Raw genomic sequence first — 24440 nt, forward strand, 5'->3', positions numbered from 1 at the left:
CATGTTGAGTATCCTTTATCTGAAATGCTTGGGACCAGAAGTGTTTTGGATTTCAAATCTTTTCAGGTTTTGGAATATTAGCAGTTATCGTTGAGCATCTCAAATCTAGAAAGCTCCAATGAGCATTTCCTTTGAGTGTCCATAATATTAGCACTCAAAAAGTTTTGGATTTTGGAGCATTTCGTATTTTGTGTTTTTGGATTCGGATGCTTAACGTGTAATAAGAACAACAAACTATTTTATAATTTGTTAAAACTGGAAACAATTCATAGCTATTATTTAAGCTTTAAGGGAAAGTGTGCGTATGCTTTTGTGTATCTGTTTAGTAAACTTAACATGGTTAAGGGGTGTACATGAAGATGAGTTTATGGAGCACTTCTGGGCTCTGACAGCCCCACCCAGAAATCTTTTGCTCTCCGTTTCTGCCTCCCTCAACCTAGACCACATGGCTGTCATTAATTCTGCATGCTAACAGCAGTGTCATCTAAATAAATAATTATGATATTTCAATTAAGGATCCCAGGACCTCTGGGACCTAAGCTGACCCAGACATTGTGAGGCCCTATGTCCCCAAGAGGCCATAGAGGCAGCTGCAGCTCTGCCCTTCGCTAAACCAGCAGACCCTCTCAGATTAGAGGAGCTCTTGAGGACCTGAGGCTGTTGGCCCTCATTGCCCACTACTCCCACTGCCAATCATTGTGATACGAAGACAACAGCTCTGGGCTAGGAGTTAGGTGACTTATTATTTAATCTCAAATTCATTTATTGTCTTCTAGGCTAGTGATTCTCAAACTCGAATGTGCCTATGCAACACCTGGGGATCTTGCTAAAATGCAGATTCTGATTCTCTAAGTCCAGGGTGGGGTCTTTGGAGCATTTCGTATTTTGGATTTTGGAGCATTTCGTATTTTGTGTTTTTGGATTCGGATGCTTAACGTGTAATAAGAACAACAAACTATTTTAATGAGCATTTCTAATGAGCTCCCAGGTGATGCTGGTGCTGCTGATTCATGGGCTACACTTTCAGTGACAAGGAGTTAAGCCATGAGCTTTCCCCTGTGAGCTCATTTTATCTTCAATACGAAGGTGCTAGACTTGGTGAACTCTGAGGACCTGTCCAGCTCTGATTTTCTGTGATTCCAAATAACTAATAACCACAGCTTTAGTACTCAATCAATATTTATAGTGGTGATATTCATAATAGGCCAAATATAGAAACAACCCAAATGTCCATCAAACTGTCAAAAGGATAAACAAATTGTGGTATACCCATACAGTGGAAAACTACTCATCAATAAAAAGGAATGAATTACTGATACCTTTAACCACATGGATGAATCTCAGGTGTATTATGCTAAATGAAAGAAGAAAGACAAAAAAGACTCCAGAATGTGTTATTCCATTTATATGAAATTCTAGAAGAGGAAAACTGTAAGGGCACAAATCAGATTGGTGGTCGCTAGGGGCCATGAGTCAGGGCGGGGTGGAGGGGAGCAGGTATTGCTTGAGAAGGGGCACAAGGAAAGCTTTTAGGGTGATGGAATTGTTAATATCATGATTTTGATGGTGACTACATGACTATACACATTTGTTAAAAGTCATCGAATTATACACTTAAAATTGGTGATTTTTATGGCATATGGATTATCCTCAAGAAAGCTGATCAACCCCCCTGCCCACAAACAGCAAAACAATAGCTACTGTTCATTGAGTACCCACTATGTGCCAGGCATTTTACAGAGATTGTTGCTATTCTTTGCAACAATGCTTTGAGGTAGGATTATCCCCAGATTATGAAACCCAAGCCCAGAGGAAAACTGACCACTTTCAAAGAAGAGGTAGGATTTGAACCAGCTAATGTTTGATGATTCCAAGACCTGGTCTGCCTCTAGGTGGCTGTCTTGGCTCCTACAATTCTCAGTCCCTTCTTGCAAGAGCAGTAAGTTCTAAAAGTATCCTGGGGTCATGCCTGGCTTCTATCTGCCTATCTGAAATTCCCTGCCTATCTGCCAGGGAATTTCACTTTAAGAGGTATTGTTATTATGTATTTCTTTGTTGAGCATGGAACCCACTTTGTTTAGAACATGCCCCTAAAGTGATATCAGCAGCCTGGTGAGTGCAATAAATCATCAATACATACATTGTTTTATGTCATTTTTAATTAAACAATTAAAAGTCCTATGGAGAGTGCAGAGTGTTTGTGGGCAGTGGGCATAGAAGGCCCAGTGGGAGGTGGAGCTGCCTGGTAAGGAGGTGGGGGCAGCACAGCCCCACTGGCCCCTCTCAACGTGTCTGGGGAGGCTGGAATTATTATCTTCTCCATTTTGCAGATTAAGAAGCTGAGGCTCGTAGGGGTTGAGTGACTTCTCTGACGTCACACACCTTGTTAATGGCAGAGATCAGGCTTGAAACCTGTTCCTGTGTAACTCCCAGTTCTGTGCCTTTTCCCTTTTCCCACAAGCAAGGAGAAGACAGAGCCCTGTCCTTAAAAAGTTTATAAGAATACAGCAGCTGCTCACAGCCATAAAAGAACACTGCAAAACAGGCAATAATTCTGTGGACTCCAAAGATATGAGCCAGGGAGGGTAGAATCAGTCAAGGACTTCTTGGAGGAGGCGAGTCTTGTGTTAGGTTAGCCATGGAGGTTAGGTACAGCTAGGGCAAGCAGAGGTGGGAGAACTGTATTTGTATGCTCAGTCTTAGGTCCCTTAGAGTTATGGAGAGAAAACTTATGTGGTACCAGGCTTGGACCTAGTTGAGATGGCTGGAAAAGGTCTCTGTTATTCTTCTCCCTCTGGTTCTATGCAGTGGGCCTGTTTGAGAAGGGGAGGCCTCAGTCGCCAATGGCAGAAGGGCCAGGGAAGGGTGTCCTCAGGGCCTTCCAAATGGCCTTGTCCCTCAGCATCACCACGGATGCTGAGCAGGTCTCTCTCCTCAGGGCAGGGCACCAGATCCTGTTGTCCCATGGCTCCAGATGAGCTGCTGCATCTTATTCAGCCACCACCTCCACTCTGACATCACCCCCATCCAGGACCAGGCAACCCTTCTGGGCACCCAGGAGACCTGTTGGCTCCAGCAGCTGGTGCAGGATTAGTAATTGAGGCTCTCTCCTGAGCCCTGAGTCCATCAGGGACTAGTCCTCCTGATGCCTGCTACTATTGTGTTCTGATCAATTAGTGGGGAAGAAATGAGGTCAGAGATAGCAGGTGTGGGCTTGGCTTTGTTTCTGGAGAAGGGCTGAGCTGGGTTGGGGTTGGGCTGGGGTGATGAGGAGGAGGTGGTTCTTAGGGCTTTAGGCCGTGAGCAGTAGAGAGGAGAGTGAACCACAACAAGTACTGGGTTTGTAGCTCAGAAGGCTTGGCCTCACTCTTGCCAGGAGATAAAAATGGCATTTGGAAAACATTTGTGCTCCAGGCTGCACAGGGTACTGGGGCGGGCCCATTAGCCACTTAATGTCCTGGATAATGACCCTTAGCTTCCAAGAATGTCAGCTGGAAATCCAGACTCTACCAGAGGCATGGAAACCGGCCAGCATCCTTGGCCTCGTGTTCAAAGCTCTTTCCATCTACAAACCAACCTTGCCCATTTTCTCTACCGCCTTCCTCTCATGTGGCTCTGTCCTTCAGCTTTCTGAATATGTCCTGGGCTCTCTTATTTCCCTTCCTTTGCTTAAGATGTTGCCCACCCCTGTACTACCCTGTTCCATCTCTGCCTGGTGAAATCTTCCTTGTCCTTCGTGCACCGTGTCATATGCCAGCTTCCCCAAGAAGCTTTCTGTTACAGCCACTGTCAGAAGTTGTCTCTTGCCTCTGACCTCCATCACGCCAATAAAGTTTGTCTTATCCTAAGGGAATCTGAGCTTATTCTCATCTTCTTTCCCTTCCTAGGCACCCTGGAATCGCAGAATGTCATGACTTGTCTAATGTGCTTTCTGGCACATGGTAGGTTCTGGTGACTGTTAAATCAAATACCCACTTGCGCATGTGCAAGCTATTTCTCTATATCACTCCTGACTGTGTAGCTTCTTTCATCTATCTATGCCTTTGCATTTGCTCTTCCCTTTGGCTTAAGCGCCCTTCCCTGATTTTCTATCTGGCAAGATCCAGTTCCAAATCAGGCTAACCTGTGCTCTCTTTGTATCTTTTACGCCTTTCTTTGATGGCATGACTTACTCTGCGCTGTAAATAAGATAGGCTTTTTACCCTCAAAGGATTCACAGTCTGGCAGGCTGACAAATAGATCTGTTGCAGTCTTCAAATCTAGGGCTCACTCTTAGACTCTAAGCTTTGGTGTGGTAAAAATTCAAATAGTATAATCAAAGCAGGTAATGAAAAGTTTCCCTTCTCTAAAATCAGAGCTTCTGATATGTTGTACAGTTCCAGGGGACACTGTTGCCATTATGGTCTAGATATGTGGCTCCAAGTGGGCTTGCAGAGTGCACAAGATTTACCATACTACCTGGCAGCCCTGGCTCAACAATTCAATTGCAGTTCCATTCCTCAAGGGTAAGACCAGTGTCACATTTCTTATGTATCATTTCAGATGTCCTATACATATCAAACATTTATGTGTATGTGTGTATCCTTTTTTGTACACAAATGGAATGTCACATACAATCTTTTGCATCCTGCTTTCTTAATAATCTTGGAAATCATTTCTGATCAGAGCATCTGGATCTACTCTATTTTTTACTACATTATTTTAAATAGCAGTATAATATTCATGACATATGTGTGCCACAATGTAATCACTCCCCGACTAGTCAACATTTAAGTTCTTTCAATTTTCTTTAGCACTCCAAACAGTACTGCAACAAACATTCTCACAGGTACAACTTTGAGCACTTGTTTGAATTTGTCTGTGGGACAAATTCCTGGAAGTTGAATTGCTGAGGAAACAGAGGGCGTATGTGTTCCAAATTGTGATGGACATTACCAAATTTCCCTTCAAAGACTGAGCTGAGTCATCTAAGATGAGTAAGAACTACTGAGACAAAGCCATGGGCATAAGGAATAGCATGGAAAGAGGTTTGGGTTGGGCACAGTGGCTCACACCTGCAATCCTAGCACTTTGGGAGCCCTAGGCAGGTGGATTGCCTGAGCTCAGGAGTTGGAGACCAGCCTGGGCAACTTGGCAAAACTCCATCTCTACACAAATTAGCTGGGCGTGGTGGTGCACACCTGTAGTCCTGGCTGAGGCAGGAGGATCGCTTGAGCCCAGGAGGTTGAGGCTGCAGTGAGTCACATTTGCACCACTGCACTCCAGCCTAGGTGGCAGAGCAAGACACCATCTCTCAAAAAAAAAAAAAAAAAAAAAAAGAGAGAGAGAGAGAGAGCAAGAGAGAGGGAAAAGAGTTCAAAACACAGCCTGTTTGGAGGAACTGAGTCATACTTTGTGTAAAGAAAAAATTAAGCATGGTGATTGGTGAGGATAACTTCTGTGAGGCAGTGGCGAAGTCACCCAGGGCATCAGGGGTTGGTTTAAGTCACAGAGGTTGGCAAATGATGGCTGGCTGGCTGAATCTGGCTCACTGCATGTTTTTGTAAGTTTAATTTTATTGAAACACAACTATGTTCATTTATTTATTTACTGTTTATAGCCGCTTTTGCTACAATGACACAGTTGAGTAGTTACAACAGAGTCCATTTGCCCACAAAGCCTAAAATAATTACTTTGGGCCCCTTCACAGAAGTTTCTGGTCTAAGAAGTTAGATTAGCCTGAGAACAGTGGCAGGCCTTTGACAGTTCCACAGAGAAGAGAGACATAGTCAGTTTGGTATTTTTGAAAGATTACTTTGTTGCTGTGCAGAGAGAGTATTGGGGTGGGGCAAGGGCTGAAAGATCAGGGAGGAGGCTAGTGCGGTGACCCAGGTGAGAGGTCATGGGGCCTGGAATAAGACAGAGGAAATGGGATGGAGAAAAGAGGGTGGACTTGCTAGGTATTTGAGAGGGCTTGGAGAATGGTTGAGTATCTGAGTGGGGAAGGCGGAGAAGTCAAGGATGTTTGGGAAGATGTTTTGATGTTGTGTTCTGATGTTGACATGGCAGCAGGCAATTCAGGCACCCCAAGGCCTCTAGCTCTATTCTGGCTGTTGGTGCCAGTACTCAGAGTGGGGCTGTCTCTGATCCAGGGTCACTGGTCTCCTTTGACTTGAAGGAACAACCTCTTCTAACCTTCAAGCTGGCACTAGCAAAAGGAGACACAGAAATGTCTTCTAAGATTGTGCTCAATGTTCATCTTCATTTAAAGCACTAATTTGGCTTTTATTTTTATTTCATTTTACTATTTTATTTTTTTATTTATTTTTGAGACAGAGTCTCGCTCTATTGTCCAAGCTGGAGTGCAATAGCATGATCTCAGATCACTGCAACCTCTGCCTCCTGGTTTCAAGTGATTCTCCTGCTTCAGCCTCCCAAGTAACTGGGATTATAGGCATGAGCCACTGTGCCTGGCTAATTTTTGTATTTTTAGTAGAGACGGTGTTGCACCAGTTTTGGCCAGGCTGATCTCGAACTCCTGACCTCAAGTGATCTGCCTATTTTGACCTCCCGAAGTGTTGGGATTACAGACATGAGCCACTGCACTTGGCCAGCTTTGATTTTTGAATCGAACTCATCTCCTTGCTTTTCTTTCCATTTAAACGTTTATTAACAAGATGACTCAAATGATTCATAAAGTGGTGGGGAGTCTGGACTCCTGGGCCAGATCAGGCTACTGTTCTTTTCTGTTGCCCAGGCTGGAGTGCAGTGGCACGATCTTGGCTCACGGCAAGCTCCGCCTCCCGGGTTCACGCCATTCTCCCGCCTCAGCCTCCCGAGTAGCTGGAACTACAGGTGCCCGCCACCATACCTGACTAATTTTTTGTATTTTCAGTAGAGACAGGGTTTCACCATGTTAGCCAGGATGGCCTTGATCTTCTGACCTTGTGATCCCCCTGCCTCGGCCTCCCAAAGTGCTAGGATTACAGACATGAGCCACCGCTCCTGGCCTATTTTTTTTTTTATTTTGCTCAGTTTCATAAAGATAATCCCCTGATCACTTCCCACACAGAATGCTTTCCTTTTTCTTTGAGCTGGTGGGGGTATCTCAATAAAATCAGAAATATAGAAAGCAGGTGAAGAACTGAGAACAATGGTTTACTAGAATTTGGAAGGATGGTGACAAGATATTTAAGGGTTGGAATCAGCCTTTCCAGAAGTCAGTTTCAGAACCATTCTCCAAGTTATAAGGATTATATTCTAATGATAACACAAGATAGACCATAGTTGTTCATATAAAGGCAGAGCTTAAAGAAGAAGCTTAGTTCAAGGGGCTTATGGTAGTAATTGCTCTGATTTTTAGGACAGAGCAATCTGGGACATTCTATGGAAGTTTTAAGATTGATGTGACCTACAGAGAAGCAGAGATGAGAGAAGAGGAAGAGGGAGGGAGAGCAGGGGACAGAGAAAATGAGAAATTGATTAAGAATAGAGATGGAGAAGAGGAAACTGAATAGGTTTCTATGTGTAGTAGTTGCAGGTATGCTCTTCGCTGTGCCAGGAACACCACGCTCATGACTCATTTATGCCGTTTAATAATTCTGGAGTGTGGGTAGCATCACCATCACATTATGCACGAGGAAACTGAGGCTCAAGGAAAGTTGCACACAGAGCAACTTGTGAAAAATCCCCCAGAGAGTAAGTGGTAGATGTGGGGCTTGAACCCAGGACTAATTGGCTCCAAAGCCTGGGCTCTTTCTTCCACACTCTATGGGGCTGAGAGTGGGTAATTGATAGGACAGAAGGAAGAGCAGTTCAGGAAGGCAACAGGGCTGCAGGAGACTCACAAAATCCACAGCACTTGCCAAGCCCAGCTACTCATGCCTGAGCAGCTGGCTGATTTTTTCATAAAATAAAAGAAGTCCCTGAATTGAGAAATATGTGTGTCTCCTAGATTGGATTGTGCAGTGAACAGTAGCCAGAGCGAGCAGTAATCCATCATGGCCTGGCGTTGGCGGGTGCTGCCAGCTGAAACCCTGGTGGAACTGTCATGAAGGTGACCTTGGAGGGGAAAGCCAGGGCCCAATGTCTCACTGCTTCCTGGGAGTCAGTGTGGGGTGGAAGGCGGTGGGATGACAAGTTTCCTCTTCCCTCCTGGTGACCTGTTTTCCCCCATTTTTTTTTCTAGCTTTTTACATGCTGCACCAATACTCGGTCTAGCTGCAGCTTGGCTGGGTCACAGAGGCTGAGGAGGGAGCTAAGCCTGGAGAGCTGGGGTAAGCCAGACAGACCTAAAATCTCTTACACTGAGTCTCAACTTACTGTCCCTTGTGACTCCAAGGTCAACTGCCCTCCCCTGTTGGCTGAGGATCCAGATGTGGAGCCAGTCAGCCAAGATGGGCCCTGGAGGGCCTCTCCTCACCCAGGGAAGGGGAGTTGTTTAAGGAGTTTGACTGTATAATCAATAGGACCTGAGTTCAAGTCTTTGCTTGGCTGCCTACTTACTATTTATGTGACTTGGGCATTAACCTCTGACCCTCAGTTTCATTACCTGTAAAATGGGAATTATTAATGTACTTAGGAGGAATAAGAAAGGTAATGCAGATAAAGTCAATAGTTAAATGCCTAATGCACAATCCATATTTTGATTAAATGGTAGTGATCATAATTATCTTCTTTATTCCTCAGGGTCACTCTTTTGGATGGATTCATTAAGTCTGTTTTACAGAGACCCAAAGGGGCACCTCTATGCTTTTGTGGGTTTAGAAGAGACAGGGTGCAAAAGGCTTGTTTTTCTGAAACCAATGCAAGTTTTGATATCTTATAATCTGCAACATTGTTGGGCTTTCTGATCTCTTGAATTCTTGGCTACCATAAACTAAGTGCTCACTATGTTCCAGGCACAGCATTAAACTTTTCACAAGCAGTAGCATTAGTTAGGCTGTCATTAGCTGCCATAACAAATAAGTCCATGAAAGCATAATGGTTCAACCACTATAGAAGTTTATTTCTTTCTCTGATAAAGTCTAGAATGGGTGTTTTGACTGATGGGAAACTCTCCTTCAAGTGGTGAGTCAGACCAGGCTCCTTATATACTGTGGCTCTTCAAGTTCAACATGTGGCTCTAGAGGCATGCTGTAATCTACACCCAGTGGCAGAAGGGGAAAGAGCATGGAAGTTTTTTTTTCATGGCCAGGTCAGGAAGTGGCATACATCACTTACGCTCAGATTCCATTGTTCAGAATGCAGATGTATGGCTAATCCTAATGACAGGAAGACTTGGAAAATGTAGTCTAGCCGTGTGCCCAGGAGAAGAGGACATGGATTTGGTAAAGAGCTAGCCAGTCTGCCTCATGCATTATCATCCCATTTTATTTTTACAATAATTGAAAGAAAGGAGGGAGGGAGTGTGGGAGGGAGGTGGGGAGAGGAAGAGAAAGAGAGAGAGGCAATTCCTTCTGTCTTAGCTAGCACTTTGCACTGAGTTCCATTTCAACATTGCAATATATACCTGGTTCTTTAACCCTGATGATCCCAGTTGATACCCCTTTTATCCCCTTTTTCCCCAATTCAAGTTCTCTTGTTCTAATTATTCTCTGTAGGTTGCCAGATATTTGTGTAAGAGTCAAAGTGTCTATAAATGGTTTTCTATCATATATTTTATAGTAGATGGTGAAGATTATCTAAAATAGGCAACACTTATTAAGTGCTGATGAGATTCCCCCAAATTTCTAAGCATTTCACATGTATTAACTTGTTTAATCTTCACAACCATTTATGTGATAGGTTCTATAAGAATCCCTATTTTATAGATGAGATTTTTTTTACGGATGAGAAAACTCAAAGAGAGGTTACATAACTTCCCCAAGGTTACCCAACAGTGGAGACAGAATTGGAATCCAGTCAGTCTAAGTCTAGAATCTGTGCTGTGGATACTGTTATTACTGTGGGCCAGGCTCGGAGCAAAATGCTCCCTATGAATTGACTACAAATCCATGAGGAGGAGATTATCGTTGTCATTTTCCTCACTTTATGTATGACGAGATCAAAGCTCAGAGGAGTTAATCAACTTGTCCAAGGTCACACAACTAGAAAGTAACACATTTGAATGATACCAAAGTCAAAAATCTTCATCACTGAACTATAAGAACAATAAGGACGTAGAGCCATCGTCATATTTTCATTTTCCACTGGGAAGTAGAAATACTTTTTTTAAAGGATGAGAGGGCAGATGGTTAGTGTGCCATTTCAGGTGGTTTGTGTATATTTCAGAGAGAAGGGCAAGCCCTGAGGGAGAGGAAGGGCCCTCCAGTTTGCTGAATGTGACAAGGAGCCCTGAGTCCCTCCGAGTCCCTTTCACATTCTCATACCTGCCTAGTCTGCCTAGTCTTACAGAAACTTGTACATATTAGCATCCAACAAATCTATGTTTAAATCCCAGCTTTGCCCTTTATTCCCTGTGTGGTCTTTAACAAGACTGAACCTCTCTGAGTCTCATATCCTTCCTTCCCTCCCTCCCTCCCTCCCTCCCTCCCTCCCTCCCTCCCTCCCTCCCTCCCTTCCTTCCTTCCTTCCTTCCTTCCTTCCTTCCTTCCTTCCTTCCTTCCTTCCTTCCTTCCTTCCCCTTCTTTTCTTTATCCTTTCCCTCCTTTCCCCTCCCCTCCCCTCCCCTCCCCTCCCCTCCCCTCCCCTCTCCTCTCCTCCCCTCCCCTCCCCTCCCCTCCCCTCCCCTCCCCTCCCCTCTCCTCTCCTCTCCTCTCCTCTCCTCTCCTCTCCTCTCCTCTCCTCTCCTTTCCTTTCCTTACCTTACCTTTCCTTTTCTGATATAGTCTCACTTTGTCGCCCAGCCTGGAGGGCAGTGGAACAATCTCAGCTCACTGCAACTTCTGCCTCCCAGATTCATTTTGGTCATCAGCCCTACCCCCCAGTAGCCGGGATTACAGGCATGTGTCACCTCATCCACCTAAGTTTTTTTGTATTTTTAGTAGAGATGGAGTCTCACCATGTTGACCAGGCTGGTCTGGAATTCCCGGTCTCAAGTGATGCACCTGCCTCGGCCTCCCAAAGTGCTGGGATTACAGGTGTGAGCCACTGGGTCTGGCCTCATTTTTGTATTTCTAAAATGGTAATAATAGTGTCTGTCTGCATTGGAGGGGTTTGGGGTTTGTGTGTGTGTGTGTGTGTGTGTGTGTGCGTGTGTGTGTGCGCGCATGTATGTGTTTGTAGTGTCCTTTACAGAGTCTGATGCACACTAGGTGTTTAATGAATAGTTGCTTTTGTCATTGTGCCAGCTGAGAAGCTGGGTAGCTGGCCTGTTACCCCAAAGCAGAAGACCGACAGCAAGCAGAGGTGCCATCCTCAGGTGAGGTGCACAACAGTCCTCCTCTCAAGATGAGGAAATTGAGGCTGAGGTGCAGGGGATTGACTTGGTCACCTTTGACACAGCCAGTGAGTGGCAGCAGCAGGACCCCTGGCCCAGAACTCATTCCGTGGCTCAGCCTCAAACCATGGCCTTCCGAGTCCATGCTTTGCAGCTCTTCTCTGATGAGTCGAATGACAAATGCTGACCCACAGAGCCACTTGTTTGAAAGATAAATGGCGACTGAACCTTGTGCAGTGAGTTGGAGCTACTTCTTCCTGTCTTTTTCAAGGTCTGGGGGTTATAATGGGTGAGTCAGATAGATAGTCGTGGCGTGGGAGCATATTACGGGGACCCAGCCAATAACCCACTCCTGTTTGTTGTTCCCAGGCCTGGCTAAATGCATGAGGATTAAATTCCTCATCTATCAGGATCCCCTTGGCTCTCAGATGCTTTGCAGTTCCCTCCACCCAGAAGACGAACTCCTCCTTTTGGCCGAGACTGGCCTAATGTGGCTGATTTTTTTTTTCTGAGAGGATGCTGCCCACTTATGCCCCCCATCTTTCCTCTGTCTCACTGGGCACTCCACATCCTCCATGTTGGGGGCCCCGCAGCAGCCACTGCTTGGCCCCCCTGCCTCCCATCTGGCCCTCTCCAACCCACTCTCCACATTGAAGCCAGATTTAGTTTTCTTGCCAAATCCAGCCATGTCAGTCGCCTATCTAAGTGTATTTTAATACACTTCTGACTTTTCTCTGCCAATTGAATCAAACTCCAAACTTCTTTTTTTTAAAATTATACTTTAAGTTCTAGGGTACATGTGCACAACGTGCAGGTCTGTTACATATGTATACACGTGCCATGTTGGTGTGCTGTACCCACCAACTCATCATTTACATTAGGTGTATCTCCCAATGCTATCCCTTCCCCCTCCCCCCTCCCTACACCCCACAACAGGCCCCAGTGTGTGATGTTCCCTGCCCTGTGTCCAAGCGTTCTCATTTTTCAATTCCCACCTGTGAGTGAGAAGATGTGGTGTTTCGTTTTCTGTCCTTGAGAAAGTTTGCTCAGAATGATGGTTTCCAGTTTAATCCATGTCCCTACAAAGGACATGAACTCATCTTTTTTTATGGCTGCATAGTATTCCAAGGTGTATATGTGCCATATTTTTTTAATCCAGTCTGTCATTGATGGACATTTGGGTTAGTTGCAAGTCTTTGCTATTGTGAATAGTGCCACAATAAACATATGTGTGTATGTGTCTTTGTAGCAGCTATAAAGACACATGTACCCTTAGGTTCTCCCCTAGCATCCTTTATAGCAGCATGATTTATAATCCTTTAGGTATATGCCCAGTAATGGGATGGCTGGATCAAATGGTATTTCTAGTTCTAGATCCTTGAGGAATTGCCACACTGTCTTCAATGTGCAATGTGCAGATGGGAGGCAGGGGGGCCAAGCAACATGCCCCATACCTGCCCAGTTCCAGGCCTTTGCCCTTGCTGTTCTCACTGCCTGCAGTGCCTGTTCCTCTTTACCTACCTGGCCAGAACTCCAAGGCCTCCAAAACACCTCCTCCTTCTTCAATAGCCCCAGATTCATCCAAGCCTGGGCATTCCTCCTTCACTGGACTCTCATAGCATTTTGCATGCAGTTCTTTTATAGCATTTGTCTCATTGTGGGGTGACTGCTTGCTTGCCTCTCAGCCTTGGCTCCCCAGCAACCCACTGGGCAGTAAATTCCTGGAGGACAAGCGCTTGAGTCTCCTTCATCGCTGTTTTCAGGTCCAATAGCTGGGCTGTACAAATAGAGCCCTGCTGGTTGTCAAAATACTGAAATATTTTTATGCCGGCTGGTAAATAGCTGTCTTGTCATCTCCCGTAGGATCCTCAGCCCTCCTGTGGTCAAGCAAGTGCAGGGTTAATGGTGAGCATAGCAGGGGTCTCCACTCCATTGGTCAGTGCCTTGGGTCGAGCCTGTTGTTAAATTTCCAATTTTACCCAGGGAAGACTCTCACAGGGAATGGGCCCTGCCCCCATACTTCTCTACCAGACACACCTTAGGTTTTCCCCAGGTCTTGAATTCCAGCTCATGAGCAGTCTCGGTGGCTTTTGGAGGTGTGGCTCTCTGGAAAGAAAAGAAACCTTCCCCCAAGATGTCCAGGTCTGAGGGTGTGATCCTTCCTGTGGCACCCAGCTCTGAGGCAGGCATTAAAGGCTTTAGATTTTAGGCCACAGGCTCTGGGCTGGGGAGGACTTGGCAGCTCTGCTCAGTTGTGGAGCATATGTTGCGGGCCTGGCACCAAGAAAGGCACTGGGGCTCCAAGAGCTGCACTGGGGTGGACCATGCCAGTTCGGAGCTCACAGCCTGGGTGTGGGGACAGACATGTAAGCAGATAATGACAACACAGGGTGATACAGAGGTGGGAGGCTGCAGGGGACCTCAGGAGGGCCAGGGTCAGGGAGGGCTACTTAGATAATGGAGAGCGTGGGCTGGAGCTGAGTCCTGAAGAATGACACAGAGGAGCCCTGCCTGGGCCCAGGGTCACTCCCTTCAAGCCACTACCCTTCGGGAAGGCAATGCCCAGTCATTGCTCTGTCTCGTTTCTGGGCTTGGCCTGCCAAACCACAGTGTGAATAATCACATCAATAATAACCATACCTAAATAATGCTTACTATATTTTACATGTTTGATTTGTGGTAAGTCATTTAGTTTTCATGATGACCCTATAAGGTAGGTGCAATGAATACTTCTCTTTTTTAGATACAGAAACTGAGGCACAGAATACTTTTGTAACTTGTCCAAGGCCTCAGCAGTAGGATGTAGTAGAGCCAGGATTCAAACCCAGACAGCCTAGCTCTAGGATCTCTATGGGCATAACCAACACACCATGCTGCCTCATACTAGCTCCCAGAATCGCTGTTGGGGCCCTGGCCCCCTGTGATCAGCAGCAGTAGAGGATACCTCAGGTATCTGGATGGTCTTTTCCCCCGAGCGTGTCATGTGGTTGGTAGTCCCCATGTTCTCAGGCACCTGACACCTCTGACATGAACTCTTGAGGGTCCAGGTGCTTTGTGTGTCTGTCAGGTCTGTAACCCACACTGAGAATCCCAGCCACGGGCAATTACAACCCCCACCTCGAAGCCAGTGGTAAGTTCACCACTCACGGGAGATTCTAGGAGCCCAGCCCTGAGGGAGGGTCCCAGAAGCTGCAAGGTCCATTGCCCAAACCTGTCTCATTCTTTCCTTTGTCCATGTCCTCACAATGCCCCTCCTCTCCTCTCAGAGAAGGATGCTTGCAGGAGGTGACATTTAAGATGGATCATGAAAGGTGAGGAGGAGTTTTCCATGCAGAGGAGAGGGGCACAGACATTTCAGGTGGAGGGAGTGGCCCAAGCACAGGTGTGGGTGCGCGATGTGTTTGGGAAAGGGGGAATGCCAAGGCTGGGATGATGAGGCTGGGAAGGTAGGTTGAGGCTATGCCCTTGGCTTTCAGTCAATAGGCAATGGGGAGCCACTAAATAGCCTGGAGCAGGGGACTTAAATGGGCATGCTGGTGTTTTAGAAACACCATAGGGGATGGTTTCACAGGGAGGGGCTGGTGGCAGTCCCGGAGGGAGGCTGGAGCTATGGTTCCCTTATGATAATGGCCTGAATTGAGGTGGTGACAGAGAAGGGGAAGATCAGAGATGCTTTTTAGAACCTGGGACTGTTGATAGTGGGATGAAGGAGGGAAGGAGTTAAAGCTTGACCCCCAGGTTCCTGGTTTGGGTGACTGGGACTTGGTTCCCCAGGAGGAGGGGTGCATGTGGGTAGAGGGTGGTGAGAAGGCTTTGGACTTTGACTTAGGTGGAGCCGTGGTAGAGAAGTCTCCTGGATGCTTACCTAAACAGGTCAACACAAGAACAAGATCTGGTCTAGAGACAAAGATCTGAGAGTCCTCAGAGGACGCTGGAACCTGAATCCCTGGAAGGTGTGAAATCCTCCGAGGAGAGTGTGTTGGTGACACCAGGAAGGAGAAGCAATGTCTGGGACCCTGAGAAATGCCAGCAGTTCAGGGGAGGGCTGCAGAGATTAAACTGTGAGGAATAATTCATTCACTCAACAAACTCAGTGCCTCCTATATGCCAGGCTCTTCTCTGAATACTGTGAATGCAGCAGAGAACAAGGCAGAAAAAACCCTGCCCCACGGCAGTACATTTGAGTGGGAAGAGGCAAACAAAAGTAGGACGTGTTACAGTGATAAGTGCTATGGAAGCTGATTAAGCAAAGGAGGTTGGAGGGTCAGATGGGGCAGCAATGATAAACGGAGGAGGTGCCACTGAAAAGGTGACTTTGAACAAAGATTTGAAGGAGGTGAGCAAGGTGGATTTTGGGGGAAGACTCTTCTAGAAAGAGGAAGCAGCAAACACAAAGACTCTAAGGCAAGAGTGTGTCTGGTACGTGGGAAAAATAGCTAGGAAGCCTTGCGGCTATCATAAAAAACATAAATATTATTATTGCATGATTATTATGTAGTTTTGGTATCTACCCCTGCTGTGTACTGCAATGAGTTTTGTAGGGGTGAGCTTGGGTAAGCCCCTTGACTCTCTGTGCCTTAGTTACCTCATCAGTATAATGGGGATAATAATAGTATCTACTTATAAGTAGAATTAAATGAGTTAATGTGTGTAAAGTACCTAGCACAGTGCCTGGCACAGAGTGTTTACTGTTATTATTATTAATTATTATTATTATTATTTGAGACGGAGTCTCTCTCTGTCGCCCAGGCTGAAGTGCAGTGGCATGATCTCAGCTCACTGCAAGCTCCGCCTCCCGGGTTCATGCCATTCTCCTGCCTCAGCCTCGCGAGTAGCTGGGACTACAGGCACCCGCCACCATGCCCAGCTAATTTTTTGTGTTTTTAGTAGAGAACGCATTTCACCATGTTAGCCAGGATGATCTCAATCTCCTGACCTCGTGATTTGCCCGCCTTGGCCTCCAAAAGTGCTGGGATTATAGGTGTGAGCTACTACGCCTGGCCATTATTAACTATTGTTATTATCCTTATTATTTTTATCACCATCATCTCCCTCTTTCTAGACTTTGAACCCTTTAAGGACAGTGGCTATGCATGGTTCTTCCTTGCAGCCCAGGGTCAGCCCATGGCAAGGCTCACAGTATGGGCTCGATAAGGGGAGGGTTTTGGATAGAACAAATGAAAGAATAAATGGCAGGACATGGAAGGCAGCCAGGTCCCTTCTTGCCCCACTCCCGCAGCTCCCCAGACCCCCAGAGTTGGACAGAGCCTGGACTGGCTGGGGCTCAAAGCAGGCACATCCTCAAGTCAGTGTGTGTGGAGCCTCCAGGCCTGACAATCTATTTGTTATTAAGGTAATAAATAAACAAGTTGCTTGTCAGCACGGGGACTGGCACGAGTGCCTTAGAAGATAAATACTGCCTCTGAAATAGACAAATATTTACCATCCTCCAGACGAAGTTGTCAGCCCTGCTAAAGGCCTCCAGGGCTTAGAATAAAGTGAACGTTAAGATATTTTTGTTTTACCCTAATGGAAATATATCCGTGTACTTCTTCAGAGCAAAGAATGTGAAATTGCCTGTCCTTGAGCACGCACTATGTGCCTGGGCCTTCCCACAAGCTCACCACAACCCTTTAGGGCAGGGATTGTGATTATCATTTTACAGATGAGGAGATGGAGACTTGAGTGAGTTAAGTGACTTGCTGAAGGCCACACAGCTGGAGATGGTAGAGCTAGGATGAATCTGACTCCCAGCCCCGGCTCTGGGTTGGAGCTTCCTGTAGCCAATGTGTTGAGATCCTTAGCTCAGTGGGTAGAGTGGAAGGTAGGAAGACAAGCTTGCCTGAGGATGCTGGGGCTGCTTTTGCTTCATGGAATAGACAAATGGAGCCCATGAGGGTCTGTGCACCAGAGTGAGGTGGTCCTGGGAGGTTGGAGGAAGTTGTTTGAATTATAAGACTGGGAGTGTCAGAGATGGCAGAGGCCTTTGAGGTGGAGCATCTCCTGAGTGTGCAGGTAGAGTGATTGCAGCACCTCCATGCCAGATTGCCAAGTTTGATCCTAGCTCTGTCAGTCATTAGCTGCGTGACCTTGGGCAAGTTACTCAACTCTCTGTGTTTCTGTTTGTTTCTCCATAAAAGGAACATAATAATAGCTTACCTTGAAGGGTTATTAAAAGGATGCAGAAAGTGAGTAGGTACAAAGTACTTAAACTGTGCCTGACACATACCAAACAATAAATATTAGTTATTATTATTACCACTATTGAGTTGTTTATGTGTCAATCATTCATTCAGCAAAATTTATGTGCCTGAAGCAGATGCCATCAGTGCCCATTCACATGCACCTGGCATTGACCAATTCTGAGCACAAGGGGCAGGCCAGAAGTAGTGGGGCATTAACACAATGCCTCCCTCTGGCCTCTGCTGCCCAGAGCAGCTCTCAGCCAATGTGTATAGGAGCTGGTAGATAGAAACCCCACTTCTTCTTCCTTTGAGTGGGATAACTCTGAGACAGGAGTCCTACACTGGCTCCCAGAGTTAGGTTCTAGTTACTCATGGAGGTAACTTTCTTGAAAAATGCATCTTTGTTGGTGCTTTCCCTGCTCTGTATCACCTCTCAGTGTCCCTTCAGTGTCAGTTGGGGTCATTTCCCAAATTCACTACCTGCACTCGAGTCCTTGCTTTGGAATCTGCTTCTGGGAAAACCCAAACTAAGGCAGTTCCTAAAATGCATCAGATCCTATGTTTGAGACAGCTGAGCCAGATGAAGTGGGGATGGGGAGATGGGGAGTTGGGGAGGGAGTTTCTAGCAGAGGGAAAGACATCTGCAAAGACACAGAAGTGAGCAAACTATGCTTGGCAAAGGGTGAGGAGAGCAATATGGCTGACACAGAGGGCTAACTGACTTAAAATTCAAATTTAAGGTTGGCCATGATGTGGACAGGCTTAGGGAAGATCCCTCTGATGTCTGTGAGGAGGAGTCTGCTCAATCACCCCAATTTAAATATTCGAGGATATTTACATTGGCAAACGATGGGGTGTCCATCTGCATTTTTCTCCTGGAGTCCCCAATAATGTTCATTAGCTTGAGGATGGTTTTAACTAGTTGAACTTCATTAGAAAACACTAGTAATTGTTGACAAACCCCATTGCAGCACCTAAAAGCTGTGAAGGCAACTGAACAGCTTCTGGAACTGGTACAGACAAGAGGCTCAGCTCAGTCCTAGGGAGCTCAGAAAGGAGCTCTGCTCCCCACAGGGGTCAGGGGCAGAGCCTGGCCTCTTCCTCTCCCTAGACAAAGCTTTCCTTTTCTCATGTCCCTCCTTCAAAATCATCCCTTCTACACACACACACACACACACACACACACACACACACACACACACCCCTTCTGTTCTTCTCATGCTTCTGCAGTCGTTTTTGGATGCTTGCTCTCTTTGTCATCCACTTCAGCAAAAAGTCCCTGAGCTTGTACTCATACAGGATTCTGTGCAAGGCCCTAGAGACCCAGAGATGCCTCAGATGTAGCTCTGTTCCCCAGAGAATCTCGCACTCTGGACAAGGAGATATATATGTACATTGACAAGGGCAATGTGGTCAAGAAGATGTTTCAATAGAAATTCAGAGGGAGGGATTAATTAAATCTAGGGAAGAGCTCATGGAAATCATTTTAACAGCAGTGAAGTCAAAGTAGGGTTTTGAAGGATGCAGAAGAGTTAGGTACTGCTCTTCCTTGATCAGGCATGTGCCTTCCTAAGAGGATGAGCATCAGACTCTGCCCAACTTTCAGCTTCTTCCTCTAGTTCAGTTCCCTCCACAGCCAGGTACATTTAGGCCCTCCCTGTCCTCAGCCACACCTTGAGTCTCACCCATCCTGGTGGGAAGCAGGAAGTGCCTGAGAACCTTGGCCTGGGACCAGCACAACCCCTCCTCACCACTTTGCTTTGGAACTCCTGAGCTGGAGCTCCCCTCCCAACCTTGTGAACCTTGGGGCTTCTTTAGTTTCCCCAGGGAGACCCTTGCATTTCATGCTCTTTTACCTCATATGGAGCCTCTGCCTTAGTCCTCCATCCTGGGTGGATACAGTCTGAATTTCCCCTTCCAATTTGTGACTCTTACATGAGCCTCGGTCACAAAGTTCCTTTTGCCATCACTCTCAAGGTTCTTGGAGCCCCAGTGTAGAAATACTGCTGATATCCCAGAATTCCAAGGTGGATGTGCAGATGAGATTTCCAGTGACACCCAGCAGGCTTCACGTGGAAGGTGGCATAGTGTAGAGATTGGGCATTCAGGCTTTACCCTTAGAGTGGCGTTGCTTTGAATCTGCATCTGCCCCTTCTTTTGCCTTTTGTCAGTAACTAACCTCTCTGAGCATCATTCTCCTCTTGTGTAAAATGAAGACATAATAACCTGCCTTACAGTAGTAAGACATAAGTTACATAAAAGGCTAAGTTTAGTACCTCTCAGGGTGTCAGGAGGAAAAGATGACCTCGTGCCTCCCATCAACAACCAAATAGTTATCTACCTCTGGCCTGGAATCCTCCCTGCAGAGCTGGGGCATCCTACTTCACCTGCTTTATTCCTTTGCTGTCTCCCCTTCTAGATTATGAGATCCCTGATGGACTCCAAATCCATTATCTGATTTATTTTATATTTAGAATATGAGGTGGGTCTGGAGAGGTGGTCTGAGGGTCTCAGGGTCATACAGACAGGTAGAGTCTGAGTGGGTCCTTGGACCTGGATCTGGCTGAGTCCGCTCAAATATGTTAGAGCCTGGGAGATTCTGAAACATTCTGATAGACTATTCTGAAGATGCTGAATATTTCGGTCAACCAACATGGTTCCAGTCTCAGTTTCTCTCTATTAACATCGAAAATTTGCAAAAATTCAGAATTTGTGAGTGGGCCTGAAATTCACCTTTCCTTTTTCCATGAAAAGTCTTAGCAAAGGTAATTATTTCTGAAGAAAAAATGTCTGTGGGGATGTTTAATTTATATTAATTATATTAACATTATGTACCCATGGCAAAGATTAATACCCATTCTAAGCATGGTTTTGATGGGCAATAGAATATGCCACTTGTACAGAACAAACTTCCTTGCTTTCATCCTGAAATTCCCTTTTTAATTTGTCAAGCAGCTCTGAGCTCCTCCCCTACAGCCACACTAATTCTGACTGTTTCTTTTTCATGTGCTTTTATAATGGGACAGCCCCCTGCCCCTGCCATCCATTGTGCCTTACTAATGTTGAAGATGAGAGCAGAGTGGTGAAAGGAAAGAGTTCTGAAGCCCGGTCCTAGATCCTCCACTGATTCTTTGTGTCCTTGGACAAGTTATTTAACCTTTCTGAGCACTTGAGTAGCATTCAAATCTCTCTCCCAACTTCTTTTTTGTGGCCTCAGATCTCATTTGTATTCCACACATCCTTAAGTCTTCCAGCCAAACAGACTTACTTCCCATTCCAGGAACATGCCCCATGCTCTCTTCTGTCTTCACCAGGAATATTTTCCTTTCTTTGCCATTAAAATCCCATGCATTTTTAAAGACTCAAATGAGAAACTTTTCCATTAAGTTTTTCTCCCAGTAGGCTGTGAGCCTCCTGCTAGAATCACATTCTGCCTGGCATTAGAATTCTTGTAGACATAATCTTTCCATCACTAGACTGTAAGCTCCTTGAAGGTACAGTCATTGTCTTCTATATCCACTCAAATCCACATCGTAGACTAAGGGTGTATGGCTGTAAGTGCAGGAGCTGGAATTCGAAGTCGTGGGTTTTGACTGCAAAGCCGCTGTGTGATGGTTCATTTTATGTGTCAGCTTGGCTGGGTGAGGGATACCCAGATGACTGGTAACACATTACTTCTTGTTGTGTTTGTGAAGGTGTTTCCAGAAGACGTAAGCATTTGAATCAGTAGATGGAGTAAAGAATATCTCTCTTATCAGTGTGGGCAGGTATCTTCCAAGCCGCTGAGGGCCTGGATGGAAAAAAAAAGGTGGAGGAAGGGCGAATTCACTGTCTCTACTTGAACTGGGAAATCCATTTTTTTCTGCATTTGGACTTCAGAGCTCCTGGTTCTGAGACCTTCAGACTCTGACTGAATCATACCACTGACATTCCTGGTTCTCTACCTTGCAGACAAAATATTATGGGGCTTCCTGGCCTCTGTAATTATATGAACTAATTCTCATAATAAATCCCCTGTTGTCTGTCTGTCTGTCTATCTATCTATCTATCTATCTATCTATCTATCTATCTATCTATCTATCATCTATTTATCTCATTGGTTCTGTTTCTCTGGAAAATCCTGAATAATATACCCTGATTCCATATCTTTATGGGATGGATGAAAGAACCTCAGTTTCCCTGGCTTTCAAATGCAAATAATATTCTGTGCTTTGTGTTACCTGTAAGGGCAAATCATAAACTCTAAAGCTCTCTTCTTCCTAAGGGGTTATAGGATGGCACTGGCTTCTTGGATGAACAGCCTGGAAATTCAGCAGGAATTCAGTAGCAGATCTATTTTAGGGACTTCACCATGGAGCCCATTACTGGATCTTGGGGATGTTCAGGCTTGAGGCTGACTATTCCTTATTTCTGGGCTTTGGGGGTGGGTGGGTCTCAAGCTAAGAGGGATTCTGAGCTGGCTCCCAGTCAGCCTTCTTACCATTTGGCATCCACTTTCCTAATCTCTTTGTGATCCAGTGTCTAGTCAAGAAACATTGATTGAGTCCTACTATGTGTCATGCATTGGGCTATCCCTGGGAATACAAAGATTAACCAGACACTCTCCTTGTCCTCCAGGAGAAGGTGGACATGTGAACAGACAATGGCAACCCAGGGAGACATGTGTTATAGTAGAGGGCAGCCCAGGGCTCATGGTGTCCCAGAGTAGGGATCATAGGAGATCTGAGAGATCACATTTCCTGCCTCTAGCTTTTTCTGGCCTGTGAATGACATTAACTCATTGTAAGGTCTTAGATTACATTTCTTCTCTGGCCTTAGTTTTCTTTCTCTACACAGCAGGGCAGGTGGACTCAGTGGTGCTCCAGATCTTACCCCACGTACTCACCTCTTGTGCTCATGCTGTTGGACACCATGCAGTCCTCCTTGTACCCTCTGTATTTCTCAAGAGGCAGAGGCCTCCCCAGAGCTCCAAGTCACATCGGGTAGAAGCCTTGGCAGTGGGGGACAGGAGATTGTTGCAGCAGAGGACTCTGGGACTTCCATAGAGGTTCCAGGATTTCTTTTGGTATCTGCTGGTGTTGGACATGACCAGGCCTGCTCTGGGCACATTGCCTACCCTCCAAGTCATGGGGGAGGCTGCTTCTTGTGATCATTGTACCAGGACCTGAGAGTGCAATGGCAAGAAAAACAGACACGATTTGTAGCCTCATGGAGTTCACTCATGGAACTCCAGGTCCTCATGGAGTCTAGTTAGAGAGAAAGTATTAATCAAACAGGCACATAAATGAATGTATAATTATATCCTGGGGTAAGTGCTGGAGTGCGAAAAACATAGTCCTAGGAGAGCAAGTATAATGAGGATTGAAGAATAGGTTTACCAGCATGAGGTCATTATTGAGAGTTGTTTTGTCAGGATGATGAGTCCAGAAGCCACATGGGAGTGAACTGAGAAGCAAGCTGGAGGTGAAGAATTGGAGGTGGTCAGTGTAGATAACTCTCAACCAGTGAGCACTGAAAGGGCTGGGAGGAACTTTTGATGTCTTCCATGGCAAGCACTTTAAAAAAGATTACAAAGAGATTCACAGACATCATCTTTTGTAATCTTTAGAACAATCTTGTGACATGGGAGGGTCAGGTTTTGTTTCCACTTGACGTATGAAAAAAATGGAAATCCAGAAAGGTTTTGTGTCTTGAGTAGAGCGTTCATAGAAGAGCCAGGACTGGAACTGAAGTCCCCAGAATCCCTGCCCTCCTTCCACTTTCCAAATAAAATGCCATCTGTCTGTGGGTTATTTGAATGAATGAGAACTGTATTCACCACACTCAAGTTTTCTTTATTACATTTTCTCTCCTCAGGCCCTACAGATTCAGGACCACGGCCAGCACCCACACTGCCTTCCGTAAACACTGAGCTAAACCTAGAGCCTGGGTGATGAGATCAGCACTGCCTTTGTAAGTTGGTTTTCTTAACAAACATCAACCGAACATCTACTAAGCATAAGGTGAGATGACAGGTTCTGGGGACATGGAACTAGAGAACTGCCCATAAAGAGCCCACAGTGTAGGATGGACAAGACATGGACACAGAGTGTGAGAATGTGCACAGGGGTTGTGGGATCCTAAAGGAGAGTGAGGGTCAAAGAAGGCTTCCTGGAGGAGACACAGCCTGAGGTGAATCTTGAAGACAGAAGATGGCAGTGAGGAGCTACTGAGGGGTTTTAAGCAGGGATGTGACAAGGTCACATGTGTGTTTTAGAGAGATTTCTTGTGCAATGTGAGAATAGAGGAGGGGTGAGAGAAGCGATAGGGAATGACTCAGGAGACTGAATAAGAAGTCTCCCAAAGCACATTTTAAAAGGCATAGCCAGGTTTTAATCTTGTTTAAAGATTAAATATTCTGTGTTTTATATGTTTTCTTTTGGCATTGGAAAGTTTCACTTTCTTGACCAGCAGAAGCTGATATTGAGGGAATTACATTGCTGGTGGGCAGGAGGAAAATGAAATGCAGAGAAACTGGGAAGGAGGAGAATCTGATTTGTTGAGCTGTTGTTATGCATCAGCACTATGCTAGGTGCTTTTTACATAGTCTCATTTAATTCTCCCAACAACCTGTGAAGTAATGAGGTCTTCATAGTTTATAACAATAAACTGAGGATTAGAAAGGTTAATTACCTGTAGCCCATGGCCAAACACACAGATAAAAGGAAGAGGCAGGATTTGAACCCAGGTCTGCATTGTTCCAAATGCCTCACATTCCTTTCTCATGCATATGTGATCTCAGTGGAGAATGTGGTGGAGACCTAGCTGACAGAAGAGCAGAGTAAGGCCCCTAGGTACCTACCCCTGCAGCCTTCTTGTTCACACACAAAGGAATAATCACAATAAGCATTCTTTCC

At 45.7% G+C, this 24440-nt stretch overlaps 1 long non-coding RNA gene across 1 annotated transcript in view; it reads left to right on the forward strand.

The window, feature by feature from the left end:
* The window catches only part of LOC135965605 (uncharacterized), a 56607-nt gene extending 33061 nt beyond the window's left edge, over positions 1-23546 (forward strand). The window contains exons 3-4 of the long non-coding RNA XR_010578574.2: positions 8168-8255; positions 23401-23546. This is a non-coding gene — a long non-coding RNA (uncharacterized lncRNA). The remainder of the gene's footprint in view (positions 1-8167; positions 8256-23400) is intronic.
* The last annotated feature ends 894 nt before the right edge of the window (positions 23547-24440 follow it).

The sequence above is a fragment of the Macaca fascicularis genome, chromosome 1, assembly GCF_037993035.2.
Source record: "Macaca fascicularis isolate 582-1 chromosome 1, T2T-MFA8v1.1".
In the NCBI taxonomy this organism is placed as follows: Eukaryota; Metazoa; Chordata; class Mammalia; order Primates; family Cercopithecidae; genus Macaca; species Macaca fascicularis.